Below are 11,634 nucleotides of genomic sequence, written 5' to 3' on the forward strand. Positions count from 1 at the left end.
GGGCAAAGCAAACTCCCTGCCGAGCAGGGAGCCCGATGCGGGACTCGATCCCGGGACTCCAGGATCATGACCTGAGCCAAAGGCAGTCGCTTAACCAACTGAGCCACCCAGGCGCCCCCAGACTTTATTTTTTTGTTTCATTCTTACTCTGAGAATATGAACCTTCCTTTCTCAGATTTTCAGGGAGGGCATATCTCATATGCTCCCCACATGGATAAGCTCTGGGCATAATTTCCTGTCTATTACAGTTCATGAGCCTTAGAAAACCAAAGCTAAGATTTTTCCAGATTTGGCAAATGCCCTAACTTTTCTCTCTGGATTATTGCCCACATTTATATTTTTGGACTAAATGACTAGTCTCTTGATAGTTGTTTTAGATTGTTTTTTTATATTTTATCAATTATTTTTAGTGAAAAAGGCAACTTAAAATCTAGTCTACCCTGTTACTGGACATGGGATCCCATGAACTATTTTTTCACTCCTGTTCTTTATCTGGCACCAGGACAGGTCCTGGAATACAGGTCTACCTAAACCAGTGCTACTTTGTGTCTTCTGTAAGCCAGTGCTGGTTTGTGAACTATTTGTTATCAAGATACAGTTGGGAATTGAAAGTGAGTATAAGCGACTAAACCTCTACCTTATCTTGTCCCAGACTGTAATTGCCAAAAAAAGATGAGCATTTATATCATGTCAGTGAATCTGCTGAAGACTGATAGCTCTTCATGGGCCAGAGATTGAGTAGCACAATGTCTAAACTAGGATGGTTTTTTAGACTTTTGCTGGGACCACATAAAATCTGATAAATGTTATGGATACTCTCCCCAGAAATATGTGCACATAAAGAGAAATATAGAAGTTAATATAAAATATCAGGGTATATATATACAGATCCTCTGAAATCTTACAGATCTTGTTCTTTTAATCCCAGCAACAGACAAAGGCAAGGGCCCTGGACACTCGTGTGAAGGGTGAGATCTCTGAACTGGAGTGGGGTTGAGGTGGGCCGGCACCCGCTTCTGACCTCTGGTGCCGCCGGCCTCAGGATCGGACATGGCCCAGAACTTGAAGGACTTAGCGGGACTGCTGCCCTCCGGGCCCCAGGGCATGGGCACGGCGCTGAAGCTGCTGCTGGGGGCTGGCGCCGTGGCCTACGGCATCCGCGAATCCGTGTTCACGGTGGAAGGCGGGCACAGAGCCATTTTCTTTAATCGGATCGGTGGTGTGTAGCAGGATACCATACTGGCCAAAGGCCTTCACTTCAGGATCCCCTAGTTCCAGTACCCCATCATCTATGACATTCGGGCCAGACCCCGAGAAATTTCCTCCCCCACAGGCTCCAAAGACCTGCAGATGGTGAATAGCTCCCTGCGAGTGCGGTCTCGACCCAATGCCATGGAGCTTCCCAGCATGGATCAATGCCTAGGTCTAGACTAGGAGGAGTGAGTGCTGCCGTCCATTGTCAACGAGGTGCTGAAGAGTGTGGTGGCCAAGTTCAATGCCTCACAGCTGATCACCCAGGGGGCCCAGGTATCCTTGTTGATCCGGCAGGAGCTGACAGAGAGGCCCAAGGACTTCAGCCTCATCCTGGATGATGTGGCCATCACAGAGCTCAGCTTTAGCCGAGAATACACAGCTGCGCTGGAAGCCAAACAAGTGGCTCAGCAGGAGGCCCAGGGAGCCCAATTTTTGGTGGATAAAGCAAAGCAGGAACAGCGGCAGAAGATTATGCAGGCCGAGGGTGAGGCTGAGGCTGCCAGAATGCTTGGAAAAGCCCCGAGCAAGAACCCTGGCTATATCAAACTGTGCAAGATCCGGGCAGCCCAGAACATCTCCAAGACAATTTCCACGTCACAGAACCGTATCTATCACACTGCTGACAAACTCGTCCTGAACCTACAGAATGAAAGTTTCACCCGGGGCAGTGACAGCCTCATCAAGGGTAAGAAATGAGCCTGGTGACCGGGAACTCCACTCCCAGAGAAGAAGTGGATCTGTTCCTCCCCTGGTTTTTGAGGAGCCAGCTTGGGGTCCAGCGCACCCCCCATTCCACCCCCGGTATCATGTGATGGTCCCTCCCGCATCTGTCCTCCCAACCCTTCTTGGATGAACAAAGCCTGACAAGTTTTCTGGGGAATGATTTTTTTTTTTTTTTTAAGATTTTATTTATTTATTTGACAGAGAGAGACACAGTGAGAGAGGGAACACAAGCAGGGGGAATGGGAGAGGGAGAAGCAGGCTTCCTGCGGAACAGGGAGCCTGATGTGGGGCTCGATCCCAGGACCCTGGGATCATGACCTGAGCTGAAGGCAGACGCTTAATGACCGAGCCACCCAGGCGCCCCTGGGGAATGATTTTGAGTAATCATTTCGTCATTCAACTTATTTGCCACTCCATTTATTTGTGAGTATAAACCAGAGTAGACAAAAGGGGGGCCCCGTAACAGACTATCAAGGGAGTAAGTTGAAAGATGTCATTTATTAGTCACTCATTCATCCAACCAAACCCAAGTGCCTGCAATGTACCAGATAAAGTTCTAGATCTCAGATCATTGCTCCAAAAAGGAAAATTTACCATTCTTTTTTCCATCGCTTACCTCCATGCTCCACCCCCAGAACCTGTACCCTGTTCCCACATTAGAATCCCACACTCACAGAGTCTAGGTAGGAAGCAGAGCCCGCTTGCCTCCATAGGAGAGGAAAACTCACCTTCCCAAACATTCTTTCATTGAACAGAGCATGAAGTTCCAGTATTCAGGTGACCACATGCCAGCTTCTGACTCAGGACGTGCGGACAGATAGGCTGGGACAGTGTTGAATGCATTTGGCACAGGTGGTGTGAGTTGCAAAGTGTCATCCCATTGCCAGGAGCAGCAGAGACAGCAATCCCTGCCACAAGGTCCAGTGGCCAGCATCCCTGGAGTCAGCGTTGTGGGCAGGGGCATTTATGCTCAGCAGCAGGGGCTTATTATAAATTCCTACGTGGAACCACATAGCGTGGGATTTTGGATTCTGTTCCTGGCTGTGTAGCCGGCTTCAAGCCTGTTCTGTGGTATTCCCTGAAATAAAACAAGGCGTGTGTATGTATGTGTATATATATCTCTATATATGTAAGTATATAATAAATATAAATATCTATCTATCTATCTATCTATCTATCTATCTATCATCATCATCTATCCATTTCAATTAGAACAACTTGGAATCTGTTGTTCACACCAAGAAGTGAGAGAAATTCATGTCAGAAATAGTCTCAGCAAGGATTCAGAGATTTTTTTTTTTCAGTTTTATTGACATGTAGTTGACCTATAACGTTGTATAAGTTTAAGATGTACACCTGCTGATTTGATACACTTACATGTTGCAAAGTGATTATCATCCCAGTGTCAGCTAACACCTGCAGGTTACATAATTCCCATTTCTTTTTTGTGGTGAGTACATTTAAGAAATGTACTCTTAGCAACCCTCTTAGCAACTCAGAGGTTTTCTTTATGTTGAGCTGATAATCACTTCCTAAATCTTCCACCTGGCTATACTCCACGATAGCAAAAACAACATGTATCTCCTAGCAAGTTTTGACTTCTTCACAGGAAAAAATAACACAGAAAAAATAACATTTAAATTTAAGTCCCTTTCCCACCCTGAGGGCTCTCTGATCACTGACCTTAGTGGTTCCTGATCTGGCTGAGTGCCAAAATTGCTTGTGGGTTTATTACAAAATACTCAGGCCTCTTCCTGGAACCGCCATCTTAGAATGTTGGGAACAAAGCTCAGGAATCACTTGGTCAACAAGCCCTACATGTGAGGCTGCTGCACGGTCATGTGGGAATCCTGGCCTGCAGTCTTGCTACCAAATGTGTGATCCGAAGACCAGAAGCATCAATGCCAAGCTTATTATAAATTCAGAATCTCGGGCTTTATTCCAGACTATCTGGATCTTAATGACAGACCCGGGTGATTCCTGTGCCCAATAAAGGCTGGGATCAGGGCACCTGGGTGGCTCAGTCCATTGAGCATCCAACTCTCGATTTCGGCTTAGGTCATGATCTCGGGGTCATGGGATTGAGCCCTGGGTCAGGCTTCTAATGCAAACGTGTAATGTAGACCCTTTCCTTCTTTACTATGCTTGTGGTGTACAGCCTGCCCCTCAGCGATAGAACAAATACTCCACAAGGTTGGCAATGGTTACCTGTTCTTTTTTTTTTCCCACTGAGGTTTCCTACATCAAAAAGAGTCTGTCATATATCTGCCACACAACAGAAATCAGTTGAATGAATAATCAGTGTAGAGCACCTCTCTGCTCTAGAGACAGTATCTTCATTAATGCAACCCTAGGCCAAATGCTATTTGGTGGCCTCTGCAGCATGAATCCCCTCACTTGCCATCAGCGCTGCCCATGCTTTCTCACATGCTGCTCTCTCCCTTTGCTCAGCTCCTCCCTCCACCCCAACCCTCCTGCACAGCACAAGATTACATTTCTCTCTTCAGAAAAGATGATCTTAGGCTTATGGGTCCTATTTTCTAACCAACTGTGCACCTAAATTAGACTCTGTCTTATAAATCCATGAGTTTGCATGAGAGCCAGAGCTTGGATAACTGGAGTGAAGGGCAGAGGAAGGGGGCAAGCTGCAGAGAACGTAGAAACCCAACAGGAATTGAATTAAGATGAAAAACTATCAGATCCCTCCTCTCTACTGATTCCAGAATCTGATTCTTTAAAAAAAGATGGGAAAGATGGGGAAAACAGCCCAGGAAACAGCCCTGGAAGGAAGGCAAGAGCTGGATGAGTGTGAAAATTAATCTCTCGATGCTACAGATGCCTGCGTGCAGGGGTTCCCCGGGGACTGGTAAGAACATTGACAGGCAGAACGACTCTTCCTGCTGTGAGAGATGGGGGAAGCCCAGAGGAAAAGGAGACCAGAACTCTACACAGGAAAAAGAAGAGGCAGAATCCAAAAGAACCCACAGAAGCAAAATATAACTACAGAAAGGAGAGGGGTTGAGGGCTGGACCCAGGCCAGAACGCAGGCTTACCCAGCTACATGAACCCCTTGCTGCCCAGGGCCCTGGAAGCAAGACAAGGTCCCCATTGTGTCCAAGTCCCTATGATCGCAGGTCCTAGTGGGACAAGGTTCTACTGAAGGGACAAGGACAAAGGAGCAGAGAAGATGACCATGCCCAAGAGTGACCGTGGTGAAAGCCCACACAGGCCCTGTCCATGCTAGTCTCCTCACAGCCTCTCCTGTCCCCACCCACAACAGACTGAGCGAAGCAAACATGCAGATTCTGGAAGGTTCTCAGTGCTTCCCCTTATTTTCTGTCTCAAACTTTATAAATCTTCTCCTTTATTAGCCCACCAACCCCATGTGACAAGAAGTAGAAAAAAGAAATTCATATCTGGACTTGTATTTTAAATAGGGAAGTAAGACATTGCTAGTCAGTGCGACGTGAAGTACAAACAGGGAAGGAGACAGCCCAGCCCTGCTTCTGCGGGAACCGGAAAGTGGACGAGGGAAGAAACGTAGAGGTCAGTGTGGGGAGGGGGGTCCTCGTGGGCCAGGGGTGGGCCAGTCTCTCCAGCTCCTCGCATCATGCTAATAGGAGCACAGATTTCTCCAGATGCCAGCTGCAGGACGAGAAGTCAGGGCATCCGCAAGTCCTGTCGTGGGAGTGGGGCCGAATCTCGTGTCACCAGTCCGACCCAAGGCATCTGTCTCACACTGTAGAAAAAAGCAATCACGAACGAATTCAGGTTGGTCACATCACACAAGTGTTTTTCTGTTTTTGTTTTTAAAGATTTATCTGTCAGAGAGGGAGAGAGAGCGCGCGCATGCGCACAAGCAGGGGGAGTGGCAGGCAGAGGGAGAAGCAGACTCCCCGCCAAGCAGGGAGGCTGATGTGGGGCTTGATCCTGGAACCCCGGGATCGTGACCTGAGACGAAGGCAGCCGCTTAACCGACTGAGCCACCCAGGTGTCCCAGTCATGCAAGTGTTGACATTCTCAGCGGTCCATTAAGTGCCTAAAATGTCCCACTCAAAGAACCTCCATGACCCCATTGTGTCCCCTCTGCCCCAACCCCTCCCCTACTCCAGGCCCTCCAGGGTCTCACCTTTAGGAACCCTGAGAGACACATCAGAGCCTTAGGCAATCTCACTTCCTGGAGCAGAACAATAATGGGATGTGGTCCAAGCCCAGAGCTGTAACTAGAGGAATCATGGAGTGAGCAAGCTACACCCCCCTCTCCCCACCCCCCGGCCCCGCCCATGGGCCTAAGGGTCTTAGGGATCAACCTCCTGACCCAAACTCACTTGCAGCTGAGCATAGCCCCCTTCCTTTTCTCCTGTGGGAAGAAAATATTATGCGAGAGGCCAGGGAGAAAACTGGACAATGAGAGCCTAGACATCCCCCAGCCCTGGACCAGAGGCTCTTGTCTACATACTTGGGATCTTAGTTTTGCACTTTTAGTGACCCATCTTGTTCCATGAAGGATGGCCTGTGTTAGCAGTTGCACAAGTGTCTCAGCTTGCTTTCTCTTCAAAGCTTCTCTAAACCCATCCCATAACTATATTTGTGTTTCCCAATCCTGCCCCGAATCTCCAGTCACAGAAGAATTTTAGGGCTCTCTAGGACTCCTTACTGTCTTTGCACCTTTTAATGAAAATTTGGGGTATTTATGTAAATCTATTTCTCCTAAAAACTCACTTCAAAGTCCAGCTTCTACCAACTGCCTGATTCCAAATCTACCACCTCATTTTAAATTTTTTGTTACAACAGCACCCCATTTCGAGACATCAAATCCTGTAATAGTTATCTACTGCTGTGTAACAAATTATAAAAAAAGGAGACAGCTTGAAACAGTGAACATTTATTATCTCAATCCATTTCTGAGGGTCCAAATTCTAAGAGCAGTCTAGCTGGGTATTTCTGGCTAGAGGTTTCTCATTAGGTTACTATCAATAGTTTGGCTGGAATTGCAATGATGAGAAGGCTTGACTGGGGCTAAGGATGTGTGTTCAAGCTCACACATGGGGCTGTTGGCTGGAGGCTTCAGTTCCTTGCTGGCCACTTAGCCGGAAGCCCTGGCCTTCGACTACATGGCCATTGCCACACGTGAGCATCTTTATGACACGGCACCTGGCTTCTTCCAAAACAAATGATCAAAGAGAAGGAGAGAATGAGAATGCAAAAGACCACAGACCCTTTTATGACCTAATCTCTAAACATTGCATCCACTTTTTTCTTTTCATTGGAGGTGAGTCACTGAGTCCAATCCACACCCAAGAGGAAAGGAATTAGTTTGACCTCTCAAGAGGAGGAAAATTAGAGTTTGTGAACATTTTAAAACCACCACACCCTATATGTAAAGTATCATTATCTCCTGCTTGTTTCCAGATTTTTTTCCTATCTTTGGTTTCCATTAGTTGTATAGAGATGTGCCTGGGTGGTCTCTCTTGGTGTATTGAGCATCTTGGATCTATATGCTAAAGTTGGAGCCTTTCAAATGTGATTTCTTCAAATCTTTTTTTCTACTCTTTTCCCTCCATATTTTTGAACTCCGATTGATTGTCTATTGCCTATTGCCTTTTATATATTCTTCCACAGGTTTCTAAGGATTTATTTACTTTTCATTCTTTTTTCTCTGTGGGTTTTTTTTTTTTTTTTTTGGATTGGGCAATTTCTATGGATTTATATTCAACCTCAATGCCTTCCCAAGACCTTTGCGCTTATCCACTGAATTTTTATTTCAGTTTGAGAATTTTTATTTGGTCCTTTTTATACTTTTCTTCATTCAGATTTCCTGCCTATGCACCCTTTAATACCAAGATTTCCTTTAATTCCTTCAATGTGTTTTCATTCAATTCTTTGAATTTCTTAGATCTGCGTGGGAGTCTTTGAATGCTGAATCCAGTATTGGGACATGCTGGGAATACAGTTCTTTTTTTTTTTTTTAAGATTTTATTTATTTGTCAGAGAGAGAGAGAGAGAGAGTGCGAGTACAGGCAGGAGGAGAGGAAGAGGGAGAAGCAGGCTCCCTACCGAGCAGAGAGCCTGACGCGGGACTCGATCCCAGGACCCCGGGATCATGACCTGAGCCGAAGGCAGCCGTTTAACCGACTGAGCCACCTAGGCATCCCTGGGAATACATTTCTGTTGACTTTCTCATTATGGTCACATATTTCTCTTTCTTTGAAGGTCTGATAATATGTAATTTAAAAGTGGATATCAGAGATCTGTTTTAGCAAATCTGGAATCTATTTTATTTTTCTGAGGATTGCCTTTATTTTTTTTCCTAGAAAGTGGTCAATTTGCCTGGACCACACAGTGAAATGTGAACCCCTGCTGTATGCAATAGTTGGTGTGTTGGCTCTGTTTTTCCAAATCCAATTGCTGCATTTTTATTCTGAATCTCAAGTGATCTGTCCTGCATCTGTGTAATTTAGTGGCCAGCCAAGGATTTGGACAGTTTCTACTCCCATTTTGGACTCACTGTCTCTGTGGTTGCCTTGTCCTTGGTATTTCCCCTAAATTTCCAGATACCAACCCCAACCACAAGTTCTGACCTTCGATACCTCAAACCAGTAAGGTTTTTGCTTTCTGCTGCCTAAGTTTTGTGCTAACTGAAGAATTCATCAGTTGAAGTGTGGACTTGCAGAATTCACCAGGATCAGTCTAGTTCTTGCTGCTTTTTTAGCAGTTTCTCTTGAGTGTCCCACAACCATGCACAGATTAATGGTCAGCCAGGGATTTTGTTGCAGCTTGTACCTAGATTTGGGATCTCAATACTTTTGCTGCTCTCTCACTTTCATATTTTTCCCTCTAAACTTCCAATTACTCTGCACCATGAAAGCCATCACCCGCCTTCTTGAGCCACTGGGGCAGCAGTTATCAAATAATCAAAGAGAAGGAGAGAACGAGAGAAGAAGAGAGCAATGAAGAGTTAGGAGAACACTCCCATAGGTAAGAAGGCTATGATTTGCAGTTCCTACCCATTTCGTTCAAGATTCAAGTAATTCAATATCAAAGTTCTTTTCATGTTTTTACCTGCCTGTATTTATTTTTCAGTGACTTCAAATATTTGTTTTGAATATTTTTGTCCAGTTTTCATAATTGTCTTCTGTAGGAAGATTTGCTCTGCTTCTTCATACTGCCATTATCAGAAATCCCACCTTGCAAGAGGGTTTTGGGGAGGGAAGGCCATAGGCCATCTTTTGATCTTCTGAGACTAAAATGGATCTAGGCACCAGAGATTCACTATTCAGTTTTCTCACATGGAAATAAGATTAGGTCTGGGGTCTGGGCACACAAACTCCCCAGGGAAATCACTGAGTTCATGCAACCCAAGATGACAAAGGACACCCCCATGTCATTGCTTCTTTAGTGTTGGAGACCACAAATTACGTACCTGAGAATTCTCACACGTTTTCTGAATGCAGTCACCAGAAATGCAGCTAAATCCGAATGGTGGTCTTGGAAGTGGTTCAGTTAAATCTGAAACAAGCTCTGCCTTTGTCCGCCATCCTCCTCAGAACTGTGAAGTTACGGGAATCTCTCATCAACCTGACGGCTCTTTGTAGCCTTTGTCAGTGACAGCCCCCCATTATTTAGTGGGCTCTGGGCTTTTCCACTTCACACTTTCCCCCCACCTCTGAGGAGTGTAAGCCCTTTGAGATGTAACTGCATTGATGTGCTCAAATCCTAGTGAATAACAATGGTCATGCCCAAGGAAGAGTTATGACTTCTCAACCCACTTGGGGTCTTCTCTGAACCAAAGTCCCAATAGGTACAAAAAGCTCCCATATGAAATGGAAATGTCATGTCTACTTGAAGGCCAAGCCTGGATGCAGAGGCCTTAGCAATCTGCACCAAGAGAATGTGGGCAACGCACATGCTCATTGCTGCTTTCCCAAACCCCTGGCCACCAAGGGACGTGACAACAGATGTGCCGCCTGAGAATGAAGTCTGTTCCATTGTGGCACCTCCAGAGGAGTGCTGCAGCCATCCACTGTGGGAAGGTAAAGTGCTGACAGTCCACAGCACTGGAAACTGTGCAGCTAGGGTGAACATCGATTGGCCACAGAGCATACAAACTGACATGACTGAAGCACATAGACTCATGAGCCTTCATTGACCGACCCACCGAACAGTCAGGCCACTGGGCTCCTGGATACTGAATTTTGAAGGGCACATAGCATGGCAAACCCTTTTATAGATAGAGGTTAAACCCCAGGCACAAATGCAAACTTTAGGTTTTATCTTTCATGCCCATGAGAATGGATTTCTCTGTTTATATATCTAGAGGCTTAATTATTGGGTAAATATAAAACAGTCATATCTTTCTACTAAACTGACATGACATTGTCTTTATTATGAAGTCAATAATAGATTATAATATGTTATAATTCTTCTTGCCTTAAGTCTACCTTCTCAGACCCCACTAACACAGCTACTCCAGCTCTTTTCTGGTTAGCTTTTCATGGTATCATTTTAAACCCCTTTCTTTTCAATCTACTGTGTCCCCGTATTTAAAATGTACCCTTTAAATAGCTTGTACTGGGGGGTTTTCTTTAACTAGCCAGACAATCTTTGTCATTAAACTGGTATATTTAGCTTATTTACTGTCTTCTTTATTTACATAGAGGAAAAAATTAATCTTCATGATATTGTCCATGGGTTTTCGCAAAAAGCTCCCATATGAGAGTGTATGTCCATTACCATAGTCATCACATGGAAGAGTTCCATCTCCTGTAAAATTTCATCATGTTATACCCAAACTTAGCAGTGATCTGTTCTCCATCCCTATCGTTTGTCTTTTCTAAAATGTCATGGAAGTAGAATTCTACAGTTTCACCTTTTGAGTTTGGCTACTTCTGCTTAGCAACATGTATTTGAGATTCATTCAATTTGTTGTGATATTTCATTCCTTTTACTGCTGAGTAGCATTCAATTGTATAGATGTAACAGAGTTTGTTTATGCATTCATCTGTTGAAGGACATCTGGACCACTCCCAGTTTTTGATGATTACTAATACAGTTGCAAAAACAGCCAGCTATACAGGTTTTTGTGTGAACTTAAGTGTTCGTTTCTCTTAGATCAGTAAGAGTGGGGTTGCTAGGTTATATTGTAAGTACACGTTTAAATTTATGTGACACCGCCAAACTGTTTTCCGAAGTGGTTGTAACATTTTACATTCACACCAACATATATGAGAGCTTTGGTTGCTCCATGTTATTGCCAGTATTTGACACTGTCGGCTTTGGGTGGTGTTTTTTTTTTTTTAGATACTGTACTAGCTGTGTAAAAAGATCACACCATGGTTTTAATTGGCACTTCCCATATAGCGAATGACGTTGAATATCTTTTTGTATGCTTAGCTGCCTCCCACATATTTTTTTGGTGCTGTTTTTACCTCTTTGGTGAAGTGTCTCTTCAGGTCTTTTGCCCATTTTTATTTTTTTTATTTTATTTATTTTTTGCCCATTTTAATTAATTAATTCATAAATTTTAAAGATTATTTATTTATTTGTCAGAGAGAGAGAGCATGAGAGGCAGAGGGAGAAGCAGGCTCTGCCCTGAGCAAAGAGCCTGATGTGGGACTCAATCCCAGGACCCTGGGATCACAACCTGAGCAGAAGGCA

At 44.7% G+C, this 11,634-nt stretch overlaps 1 pseudogene; it reads left to right on the plus strand.

Annotated features, from left to right (window-relative positions):
- Positions 1–950: 950 nt before the first annotated feature.
- LOC123856704 (prohibitin-2-like) lies at positions 951–2,128 on the plus strand (annotated as a pseudogene).
- The last annotated feature ends 9,506 nt before the right edge of the window (positions 2,129–11,634 follow it).

This window comes from Mirounga angustirostris, unplaced genomic scaffold (genome assembly GCF_029215605.1).
Source record: "Mirounga angustirostris isolate CCGP_5_RB_7025 unplaced genomic scaffold, mMirAng1.0.hap1 SCAF_13, whole genome shotgun sequence".
NCBI classification, from domain to species: Eukaryota; Metazoa; Chordata; class Mammalia; order Carnivora; family Phocidae; genus Mirounga; species Mirounga angustirostris.